Source organism: Musca vetustissima, unplaced genomic scaffold, assembly GCF_032173495.1.
Source record: "Musca vetustissima isolate MV318-11 ecotype Yass unplaced genomic scaffold, APGP_CSIRO_Mvet_v1 utg18653, whole genome shotgun sequence".
Lineage (NCBI taxonomy): Eukaryota > Metazoa > Arthropoda > Insecta > Diptera > Muscidae > Musca > Musca vetustissima.
The window spans coordinates 135,776-149,465 of NW_026880395.1; positions in this window are offsets into that span (position 1 = coordinate 135,776).

The following is a 13,690-nucleotide window of genomic DNA, read 5'->3' on the forward strand; positions in this document are numbered from 1 at the left end:
GTGGAATTTTCTTCGGTAGCTATTAACTTTTCCATTGCAAATCATTGACTAATGTTTATGAATGAATATGATGTATGTATTTGTTAGGGAGAAGAGGAAATTAAAAAGATGTTTTATTGTTCGATGTAGAATGGGAACTGATTTTATTGAATTTCTTTTCTTAACTCTAAACCTTAATACTAGGCAATACATTACACATACATTTAACAAAATGCTTACACGTATTTTGGGTTCTACGACATTTATTATCTTTATTTACTAAAAATAACCAAGGACAACAAATATCCTAAGTGCATTCGAAAAATAATTATGTTTAAACGCATTGTGTGCGGCGATATTATTTTCCTTCTACCTACGCACTGCTTATCTACAATGCAGGCATGCACACACACCGCGTGAGGGTCATAAATATAACCAAAATAACCAAGGACAACAAATATCCTAAGTGCATTCGAAAAATAATTATGTTTAAACGCATTGTGTGCGGCGATATTATTTTCCTTCTACCTACGCACTAAATGTCAATGTGGGTGCAGAATTGCCGGAAAAACAACTGTTTCACAATGTCAAACATATTTCGCTTTGGTTGAATATTTTTAAAGAAAATGTAAGATTTAATCTTATCCCTATCATCTTCCGTCAGATGTCGTGATCATGGTTTTTATTCATTTATGTAATTTTTACGACCATAATGATTATAATAATAATTTGAAGATAATAATTATATAGGTAGTATATCCATAATTGCTTTCATGTATATTATATAATCGATTTCGGTGTAGATTTAGACATGTCCGTCCTGACAGAAATTTATCATAGCTCATATATTTGGTTCTAGTATGGGTCCGGAATCGAAACCTTATTATTTTCCTTCGATTTCATGTAACTTGTGCACCTTTTCATAAGACCTACCATTTTTCCCCATTTCTTCCAATGCTTCCAGTATCACGTCTATAGATTCGTTAAATATTTGTACGCAATCATGCTGCTCAACCCATCGTGTTTCACAATATGAAGCTGCATTAAAATTTAATTTTAAATAAAATGTGAAAAGAACAATGAATGTCTACCGCAGAAATGAGTTTTGATTTAATAATGGTCTGCTCTCCATTATAATTGTCTAACATGTTAGACGCACCGTCATATCGTCATAAATGTTGGATTCAAACCCAAACTTATTACTGCGTTTATTTTAATTATCGATTACTGGTCGAAAATGATTTTTTTCTTAAGACTTCTGATTACACGTAGCAAAGTAAACATTCTTTGACTTTTTTAGATACAGCATTTTTCGGTTAATTGCACATCAAAATTTGCACAAATGTTTGTTCAATTAACCGAGGAACCAATTATCCGAACCCGCTTACTATGAAATGAAATATTTTTGACCCATCATGTGGTTCAATTAAGCGTGGAAACCAATTAACCGTAGGGTCAATTAACGGAAAAATACTGTACCTTGTCAAAAATCTTATACATATATGGTTTCATCCGCTAAAACCGATAAGAATACAACACTTTTTTAACAATAGACGTCTGGATATATTCTCCAATTATTGCTATTAACTCGTTCTGTATTTTGGGACTGAGGTATGTCTCCAAAATGTTTCTAAGTTTATGTCTAACGTCAGTATTCAGTAGGATTTACTTCTCCTCAAGTTTATGTTTAACGACAGTATTCAGTAGGCTTTATTTCTCCTCCATATAACTATATCCCCAATTTTCAGTTTTTGGAGGGTTTTGACTACAATCTTAGGCCAAATTGGCTGTAATCTAGTACTTTGAGTTCTTATTGGGTAGCAAATCTTTACACAAAAACATATAAATATAGGTCAATTCGGGTAGCCATTCGGAATTTTGGGGTTTTTGATCGCGTTTTTCAACCGAATTTGTTGTAATTTGGTAGTTTGTACTCGTATATGGTAACAAATTGGTTAATATTCGCCCCCTTTCAGCGGTAGTCCCCATGAGTTGGGGTTATCCCCATATAGGCGTATTCTACCCGTAGTAGAATATTCGTTACTCGAAATTGTCAGTTCATATCCCACAAAGTATGGAATTTTAAGTAGATCTGTTGTTATCATTCCGCCTTCTAAGTATAACGTGATAAAAAACTCGAACCTGACAATGATGAAATGTTTTGGCCAGCATTTAGGATTCCAAATTAAGCTATATCGGTCATTACTTAGGCATAGACCCTCATATAATGATAACCTCAAATATTCGGTAATTGTTAGCTACGTAATTAATATTGGTCCCCCTTTAGGCATAGCCTCATATAACTTTGCACTCAAAATTGCAGTAGTTTGAACATTTTATACATATGTTCCACTCTACTGTGCGTTATCAATATCGGTCCACGTTTTGGGGTTTTCAGATTTTAGGAAAAATCACCATCAAAAATGGCTGAAATTTGTATTTGGTATACATAATGGTTAACATAAATCGGTTTGTAGAATTGTCGGTCCTTTTTGGTATGTTTCTTATATTTTCATGTCAAGTACCTTTCAGTATCAAAAGGTATCAAAAGTTCAGCCCGGTCGAACTTAACGCTTTTTTCACTTGTTTATATTGAATTTATATAAATATTCACCTTTGTTATTTTATTAATTTTTTTTATTTGGGTATAATTTAGTTTTTAATATTAATAAATATATGTTGCAAATACTATACTCTATATATACTCTCTATCCTATACTATATTCTCTACTCTAATCTATACTCTATTATTATTCAATACGATATTCTTTACATACTCTATTCTACACTCTAAACTATTATATTCAATATTCTACACTCTATCGTATATTCTATTTTATACTCTATTCTTTAATTTATTATATATTGTATTCTATACTCTATTCTGTCTCTATTCTATACTCAATCCTATTGTCTATTCTATTCCATACTCTATTCTGTACTATCCTACAATATATTCTTTACTCTATGCTACAGGTCCACATGCCCGAAAACCATCAAGGACCAAGCAAAAATTTGATCAATTTAGTTGTCTGTATTTTTAATTTCTAAATAAATTTTCCATTTATATATTTTTTAATAATATTTTATTATATTTTTAAATTAAATTACCTACTTCCAAAAAATATCAATATATGCTTATTTTTTAAAAAAAAGTTACAGGTCATTTATTCTGTGAGTGATCTATTTCAAATGCCTCAGTTTTGTCCTCTAGTTTATGAGGAACATTTTTGTCGACATAACATCAAGGAAATATAATAATAATATATTATTAGGCGTAAATTGTGAAATGCGTTTGGATCATCGTCTGGCAATGTGATTCTGGTACATTTCACTTCCATGAAATGACAAGAAAACATTAATTCAAATACTTCCGAGTTAGAAGTGAACCCACATTTTCACCTATAATTAATTGACAATCCACTGTAAAGGCATGATTTATTTTTCCCTTCAATTTCTCGGTCAAACTGCGAATGTACAATATCGAAATGTTTACAAAATAGTACAATTTATTTTCACTGGGCTTTTATAATAATTGTTTATGTATTTTCTAATAAATATTAAATTGCATCCATCCATGCATTCTAATGTATAATAAATCCTCAATAGTCATAAAATCGGTGTGTGTGTGTGTGTGTGCCCTGATAATAAATTATTTGATAGAAGGCCACGAACAAACGGAAATGTAAGAAATACACACTCTTAAATGTAGGTACATAGCAACCCTTTGCCCTTTGTTTAAATTGCTAAATATTGTGTGTCTGACATCTAGCGGAAAATAAGTGAGATAATCTTAAATTTGCTTCAAAACAATTCAACCAAAGCGAAATATTTCTGACATTGTGAAACAGCTGTTATAGCGGCAATTCTATGATTACGTCCACAATTATATTTGCTCAGTACATCTCAACTAGTTTGTGTTGATGGGTGCAAAGAATAAGACGCGCGTTGAAATACAAACATCACATACCTATTCATTCATAAACATTAAATAAAAATTAGCAAATGGAAAAGATAATCGCTGCCGAAGAGATTCCTTCAAAAAACATAAGGTAAATGCTAACAAATCGAATAGTTAGTTCAGGATGATTCCAAAATACAAAGATGTGTCCATATTTCATTTCATTCCTTTTGTTTTAAACAATTCAGTATGCCGGCTGGTAAATAATAAAAACATTTTGGGTGAACAACACCTACATACATATACAATGCAGCAAAGTGTGTGAATCAGTGCAGCTATTAACATCACATACCTATCCATTCATTAACATTAAATAAACATTTGCAATGTAAAAGTTAATCGCTGCCGAAGAGAATCCTTCAAAAAACATCAGGTAAATGCGAAAAAATCGAATAGTTAGTTCAGGATGATTTCAAAATAGAAAGATGTGTCTATATTTAATTTCATTCCTTTTGTTTTACACAATTCAATATGCCGGCTGGTAAATAAAAAACAAATTTTGGGTGGACAACACCTACATGCATATACAATGCAGCAAAGTGTGTAAATCAGTGCAGCTCTTAACTAAATTCAGAGTAAGTGTGGGTGAGCGTAACTGAGAATTCATCATTAAAACCGGCTGACGAAAAGAGAAAAAAGAGAATGTGTGTCTAACCATTGACCCTCAGTTAGGGTAGCGTATATGGCTGAGCATAGCTGGATTGAATGTTTATTGTTTGTTTACGAACAAATATATATATATATATATATATATATACATGGGAGTTATATTACATTATAATGCATGAAAAATTTTAACATTCATCAGAAAATACATAAACAATTGTTATAAAACTCCAGCGAAAATTAATTGTACTTTATTGTAAACATTTCGATATTGTACATTTGCAGTTTGCCCGAAAAATTGGAGACAAAAATAAATCATGCATTTACAGTGGATTGTCAATTTATTGTCGGTGAAAATCTGGGAAAGCCAAAAACTATATTCGGTCATAAGTTAATGTTCGCCTTGAACTCGGAAGTATTTGAATCAATGTTTTCTGATAATTTTATGGAAGCGAAATGTACCAGAATCCCATTGCCAGACGATGATCCAAATGCATTTCGCAACTTACGCATAATCTTGTATAATCTACGTGATGCCTCTCAAGAAATTGAGGAATTAAATGTTAGCGAAACGATCAGTTTGTATAAACTTTGTGATAAATATATGTTCACAACTATAGCAAAGTTATGCAGGGATCATTTGAAAAACTTAATTAACGATTCTAACCATGATGATGTGCTAAAAATGTTCGCTGCTACTGTGGAATTTTCTAATTTGAAGCTATTAGAACCTATTTATATTGTAAGTACATTCGAGATACCATTATTTTGATAATATAATTTTGTAAACACCGTTTATCATTTGCAGAAATTAGGAACAAGTAATTTTATATCGCTACCTAAAGTTTATGAATTGGATTATGTTTCGTTCATGAAATTTATCAAATTCGAGGAAAGCTATTACGTTGACCACATGCCAATATTTAATGCAATAGAAAAATATATATTGGATAATAATTTAATACCGCAGCAGTTAGGGGCAACGGACAATTCATCAAACAAAATTGGGAGTACCACCACTACTACATTTGGGCAAGAGAATGTTGTTCTGCTTAGCGATGAGAGATCAAGGGAATTAATTGAAAAGTTGTTTTCGTATGTGGATTTTGCTAAAATTACAATTAAAGATTTCCTTTCCGGGCCTGGTATTTCAAAGATACTTACCTGGAAACAAAAATATACGCTTTTATCACAATTAAATGCAAATCCTAAACCATTAAGCATCAAATTATATCAAAACTGAACAGAAATAAAACAAATATTTCTTAAATTAAGGTGTTTCCTTGATGTTATGACGAACAAAATGTTCCCCTACTTGCTCAAAAAAGAAAGAAACAATTTGACTGGTGCTGCAATCTGATGGCTTCCCAAATGAAAGATATTGTTCCTGATGATCAGACTGAGAATTGCCGCAAGTTAACTTCCCCAATCTAAATCAGGACATATATTATTTTTATTTTTAAATTAAATTTGCATTTAATATTTTTAATTATATAAAGTTTACGAAAAAATAAAATAGAACCCTTCCAGTTGTTTTAGTTTGGCCATCGGTCTATATCGAATAAATTTTAGTTGATTTGTCCTTCAGATCAATTTTTTTTATAGTTACGATTTCAAGATAGCGTGGTTCCTATCAAAGACATAGAAACCGTAAAGACTCGACAAAATGCATTTTGACAAAATAGTTTATGAAAAAATATCCAGGGGAATCAGACCTAACAGAGGCATGTTAGGAATAAAACTGCCAATACGCCATAATGTGTGTATAAAATGTAAATAAAATCAGAGGTATGCACACAAAATATAAATCGATCATCATCGATAGCAAAGTACAAAGGGATTCACTAACAAACAAACATAACCTCTTCCCAAAGGTTCAGGATGTGAGGAATAGTGCGTTAAAGCATCAAATTTTGGATCGTATAGGTTCCATGTCTCGTAGGTGTAATCAAAAATAATGGTTTTGCTGTCGATTACTAGCTAAATTTGCTTATTTCTAAAAAAAATCAAAACCGGATCAGTATAGAATTTATTTTTATTTCTAAATAAGTCACGTTTATATTCTTGAAAAAAAAACGTTCAAAAAAAGGTTACGGTAATTAACTCAGTTTGCAATTTCAGTTGCAGGATGTCTTCGACAAATATTTCGATCTGTGGCGTATATGCACTCCGCCTTATGGTGCGTATTATAATAATATAAACCCTAATAATTATAATAATAATAATATAATCCGTTATTTCTATTTCAAATATTTGCTTCATTTCATTGACAATTGGTAACTGACTTTTTCCAAGTAAATATTTATTTTCTTTAATTTCTGTTTATTGCAATTACTGAATTTAGCACGACACGTACGTTGCAACACACAACACAATAACTGCACAAAGATCACAATGTGTGATCCACCCATACTAGATATAAGCTTTCATAGACTTAAGCTTTCTTTGTTAGCATGTAAGTTGTAAATAAATTACTCTTCTTTAAGCAACCAAACCAACAAGAAGTGTTTCATTTAAATCAGAACGGACAAGCAGCCAAAGTGTTCAACAGGTTATGGGCCCAGGTCTACGCGGTAGCAGAAAACACAATTAATTAGTGAATGCCCAGAAAATTTTAAAGTGTTGAGTGGACAGCGAAAAAAAGTGGAAAAGACATTTTATTGAAAAGTGCATTGAAAAACAAAAAAACAAAAATAAATAAATAAATAAATAAAACAATAATGTCGTCAATATTAAATATTGAAAAATTGTCAGAGGACAATTATGAGTCCTGGAATATGCAGATGAAGAGTGTGCTGATCCACCAAGACCTGTAGGAGGTTATTTCAGAAGAAGTGGATGCCGAGAAGAGTCACGAATGGAAAAAGAAAGATGAAAAGGCAATGGCGACGATTATATTAAGCATCACGCCAGTTCAATTGTCCCACATCAAAAATTGCAAAACAGCAAAGGATGCATGGAATATGGTCCTGGTCATAATGGTCCTCGCCAGTCTTCCCAAGTCGTTCGAAAATTTTGTGGTGGCAGGAGATCATCATCAGGTAGCAAAATAGAAGGAAATCGTACACAGGCGTTTATGACCCAAAATAAAAGAATTTATAACAAGAACAACAATAAAAAATTTAACATCGCACATCAACCAAACTCCAACAACAACGCAGGTAGCAGTCAGAAGAACACACAAGAACAACTTTTTCAACTGCGGCGGTAGAGGGCATTTCGCTGATCAATGTAAGAAGGCAGAGAATGAGGAAATTTTGGTCATAATGGTCCTCGCCAGTCTACCCAAGTCGTTCGAAAATTTTATGGTGGCACTTGAGCCGAGGGACACTTTACCATCTTTAGCATCGCTGAAAATAAAATTGGCTGAAGAAAATGAAAGGAGATCATCATCAGGTAGTAAAATAGAAGAAAATCGTACACAGGCGTTTATGACCCAAAATAAAAGAATTTATAACAAGAACAACAATAGAAAATTTAACAACGCACATCAATCAAACTCCAACAACAACGCAGGTAGCAGTCAGAAAAGGTTCCGCACACACAAGAAAAACAACTGTTTCAACTGAGGCGGCAGATGGCATTTCGCTGCTCAATGTAAGAAGACAGAGAAAAAAGGGCGAACAAGCGTACACCGTTTTGGCGTCGATCGACAACAACAACCTCAATAAAAATGTATGGTGCCTAGATAGCGGTGCTTCCTCACACTTATACTGCGATCGAAACTTATTACCGACGTTTGAGGAACATTATGAGCAAATCTCCCTAGCAGGCGAAAAAACCATCGAAGCAAAGGGGAAGAGGAGAGTTGCGATCAACAAGGGTGACGTTGTGCTGAATGATGTCTTATTTGTGCCGAGCCTACAGTGTAATTTTTTTTCGGTAGGCAGAGTAGCGGTTGTTCATGATGTGAAATTCGGCAAGCAGTATGCGAGAATCATAAACAAGGGGAGAATTGTGCTGACAGCGAGAAGAGTGGGTAATTTGTTTTTGTTCAGCGACCCTCATCAAAATTTGTTTCTGGCCGAAGCAACAACAAATGCAATGCAATGGCACTACCGTTACGGTCATCTGAATGTGGACAGTTTGCGACAACTAGCAGAGGAGCAAATGGTTGAAGGTATGAATGCAAAATTTCCAAAAACTTTAAATTGTACTGTGTGTATGAAGAGTAAGTGTACAGTTAGGCCATTTACAAACACAGTAGGGCGTGTGACTTGCTAGAAATTGTTCATACAGACATTTGCGGACCAATAAATGTAGCATCTTTAGGGGGAGCTCGTTACATATTGACATTCATAGATGAAAAATCCCGTTATGTGTTTGCTTATTTTTTGAAAGCAAAAAGTGATTCTAAGTAATTGACGCACCAAGGAACCAATAGGCTGATAGGAGCAAAACGTACTGAAATTAGTATAACCTAACCTGTGACAAGATTCGTTGAAATCGCTTCATATTTGGATATAGATTCCATATATATTTTTCGACTTTAAGTAAATGGTGCATCAACTTCTCATGCTTGACAGATTGACATGAAATTATGCACAACGTACAAAATTGAGCATAGAATAACGTAGTTGCGTTTTCTAAAAGTACAGACATATCCCAACGGATGTCCTATTTATATTTGTTTGAAGCCGATTTACACTCTTTTGTCACATTGTAACAAACGAATGAGATGTTTATGGATGGATCTAGGTAGATTCACATTTAAATTAATATCACATATTTTATTTCATCCAATTTCATGTTAATAGTCCGGTACATTCACATTTAGATTAATATAACATATTTTATTTCATCCAATTTCATGTTAATAGTCCGGTTTAATATACCCATAGGGGTGAAGGGTATCATATAGTCGGCCCCGCCCGACTTTACTACTTTCCTTACTGGTTATGCATACGAAATTGAGCAAAAGCAGTTGCTGTTCGATCTAACTCAACTTACGAGCAATTGCTTACTTGACTCAACTCATCGCTTTTGCTCGTTTTTATGCATGAGACCGATTAACTTTTCCATTGCAAACCTTTGACAAATGTTTATGAATGAATATGATGTATTTCAAAACGCGCCGTATTCTTTCTTTGTACACAACAATACAAACTAAATGTCAATGTGGGTACAGAATTGCCGCAAAAACAGCTGTTTCACAATGTCAAAAATATTTCATTTTGGTTGAATATGTTTAAAGAAAATGTAAGATTCAATCTCTCATCTTCCGTCAGATGTCGTGATCATGGTTTTTATTCATTTATGTAATTTTTGACACGAGAATGATTATAATAATAATATAGGATATATTATATCCATAATTGCTTTCATATATATTATATAATCGATTTCGGTGTAGATTTAGGCATGTCCGTCCTGACAGAAATTTATCATAGCTCATATATTTGGTTCTAGTATGACTACGGAATCGAAACCTTATTATTTTCCTTCGATTTCATGTACATTTTACATAAGATTTACTATTTTCCCCTATTTCTTCTAAAGCTTCTACATTTACTTCTATAGATTCGTTAAATATTTGTACGCAATCATGCTGCTCAATCCATCGTGTTCCACAATTTGAATGTAGTCGTATGAAAGATTTATTTGTTTCTCCAAATATTCTACATAAATTAGAAGACCTTTATAAATTATCTTAAAAATGAGCAAATTTCTGAAATTGCACTTCGATTTTCTGGAATCTTTGAAGCTACATTAAAATTTCATTTTGAAATGTGAAAAGAACAATGAATGTCTACCGCAGAAATGAGTTTTGATTTAATAATGGTTTGCACTCCATTATAATTGCTGGCATGTTAGATGCACCGTTATATTCTTGACCTTTCAAAAATGTTGGATTCAGACCCAAACTGATTACTGTGTTTATGATGACGGTCGAAAATTATTTTGTTGTTAACCATTCTAATTCCACGTAGCAAAGGAAACATTATTTGACTTATTTAGATACCTTGTCAAAAATGTTATATATATAAACTTCTTTCTGGATGTATTTTCCAATTAGTTTTATAAACGCGTTCTATATTCTGAGACTCCGGTATGTTGCATTTTGGGTGTTCTCGCCTGGTATAATTAAAAGTTTACAAAAATCAGTAGCGTTGGCGGTTTATTTGGGATACCATTTGTTTTTTTTTTTGTTTTTTGCAAAATAGTCAGGCTGAATCCCTGTTTGTTGTTTTTTTATAAAAAAACAACTATTTATTAGTGGGGAATGTATGGCATTGTTTGCCGAGGGGTAAGGCAGGGACGACTATAGTTTCGGATCACGCCACTGATCCTCATCAGTTCCCTTAGTTTTTTTGTTGGGATATTCTACCAAAACAAAAAATATAAAAATCTGAATATGCGATACAAGAAACCCGGCCGGACCGGGTATAATTAAAATTTTAACAAGTAAAAAAGCGTTAAGTTCGGCCGGGCCGAACTTTGGATACCCTCCACCATAAAAATACTGACCATTTTTTGAAATGAAAACATAGGGAAAATACATATAACGATAATTCTTCCAATCGATTGCTGTAAACCAAATAGAAAATTCAGCAATTTCAATGAGGGTTTTCCTAAAATCTCAAAACCCTAAAATTTTGACATATATTATTAACGCATGGTATGGTGAAACATGTGTATAAAATCCTGAAAATATTCCAATTTCGAGGGCAATATTATATATGAGGCATACTTAAGCGGGACCAATATTGACAACATTGTGTAGGAATTAGCAACTACTTGGTGTTTTCATTATATAAGGGGTTAGGCCTAATAAAGGCCGATGCAGCTCAAGTTCCGAGCAAATATTTTAGTTTTGAATTCCAATACCGTCCATCACGCTAAATATTAAATAGGTAGGATGTTTTATATAGGACCTGGTCCTAAATGCGGGTCAATATAGTTCATTCTCAAACCTCACGTTTTAGTTTTTAGGTCAAGATAAAAATGATTACAACATAAATCGTTTTAGAATTCCATACTATGTGAACTGAAAATTTCGTCTGCCGAATAACCCCCCTACTATGGTGGAATACAGCTACATGGGATAACCCCAACACCCGGAAAACATCAGCTAACTATTTTAAAATAAACCACTATGGGTATATTAAACAGGGCTATTAACATGAAATTGGATGAAATAAAATATGTGATATTTATCTAAATGTGAATCTACGTAGATCTATCCATAAAGTATGTAAATCGACTTCAAACAAATATAAATGGGTCATCCGTTGGGCTATGTCTGTACTTCTAGAAAACGCAACTACATAATTCTATGCTCAATTTTGTACGTTGTGCAAAATTTGATGTCAAACTGACTAACATGGGAAGTTTGATGCCCAATTTACTTGAAATCGGGCGAAAATATATATGGAAGCTCTATCCAAATATTAAGCGATTTCAAACAAACTTATCACAGGATAGGTTATACTAATTTCAGAACGTTTTGTTCCTATTGGTTCCTTGGTGCGTCAACTACTTAAAATCAATCTATAATAAAAGGGAGCTATATCTAAATCTGGACCGATTTTCACGAAACAACGCAATTCAGTACGTTATGCCAAATTTTGTGCAAAACGAAAGATATATAGGGACTTTGGTGCACCATTTACATGGAATCTGACGAAACTATATGTGGGAGCTATATAGAAATCTGGACTGATTTTCTCGAAACTTGGCAGACATCACTCTAGGCTCAATTCAGTACGTTATGCCAACTTTTGTGCAAATCGAAGGATATATAGGGAGTTTGGTGCACCATTTACATGAAATCGGACGAAACTATATATGGGAGCTATATCTAAATCTGGACCGATTTTCACGAAACTTGGCAGACATTATTCTAGACCTAAATGATTAGGCTGTACCAAATTCCGTGCAAATCAAAAGATATATAGGGACTTTGGGGCACCATTTACATGAAATCGGATGAAACTATATATGGGAGCTATATCTAAATCTGGGCCAATTTTCACGAAACTTGGCAGACATCATTCTAGGCTCAATTCAGTACGTTATACCAAATTTCGTGCAAATCGAAAGATATATAGGGACTTTAGGGCACCATTTATATGAAATCGAACGAAACTATATATGGGAGCTATATCTAAATCTGGACCGATTTTCTCGAAACTTGGCAGACATCACTCTAGGCTTAATTCAGTACGTTATGCCAAATTTCGTGCAAATCAAAAGATATACAGGGACTTTGGGGCACCATTTATATGAAATCGAACGAAACTATATATGGGAGCTATATCTAAATCTGGGCCGATTTTCACGAAACTTGGCAGACATCATTATAGGCCTAAATGATTAGCCTGTACCAAATTTCGTGCAAATCGAAAGATATATAGGGACCGTTTACATTAAATCGGTTAAATATATATATGGGAGCTATATCTAAATCTGAACCGATTTTTCCCAATTTCAATAGGTTTCGTCCTTGGGCCGTATAAGTGACCTGTGCCAAATTTCATCCAATTCGGATCATAAATGCGACCTGTACTTTGTTTACAATTTAACATGGACAGACAGACAGAGAGACGGACGGACGGACATGCATAAATCGACTTAGAAAGTGATTCTATGCATATTCTCAAAAGGAACCATGGGTCTATCTCGATTATTTTTGCCTGTTACAAACATATGCACAAAGACATAATACCCTGTACCACAGTGTGGTGAAGGGGGTTATAAGGGGACTACCCCTAAAAGGGGGTGAATATTAATAATTTTTGGTAGGGAGATTTGTTACCATATACGACTACAAAATACCAAATTTCAGCGAAATCGGTTGAAAAACGCGCTCAAGAACCCCAAAATACCGCAAAATTGGGGGTACCCTTATATGGGGGCTACCAGAAAAAGTGGACCTATATTTATAATTTTTTGTGGAGATATTAAGTACCCAATAAGAACCCTATGTAGCAAATTTCAGCGAATTCGGTTGAAAACCGCGCTCAAGAACCCCAAAATACCGAAAATTTGGGGGTACCCTTATATGGGAGCTATGCCTAAACGTGGACCGATAAAGCCCATCTTCGAACTTGACCTGCCTGCAGACAAAAGACGACTCTATGCAAAATTTTGGCGATCTAACTCCATTCGTTTAGACGCTAGAGTGATTACAACAGACAGACG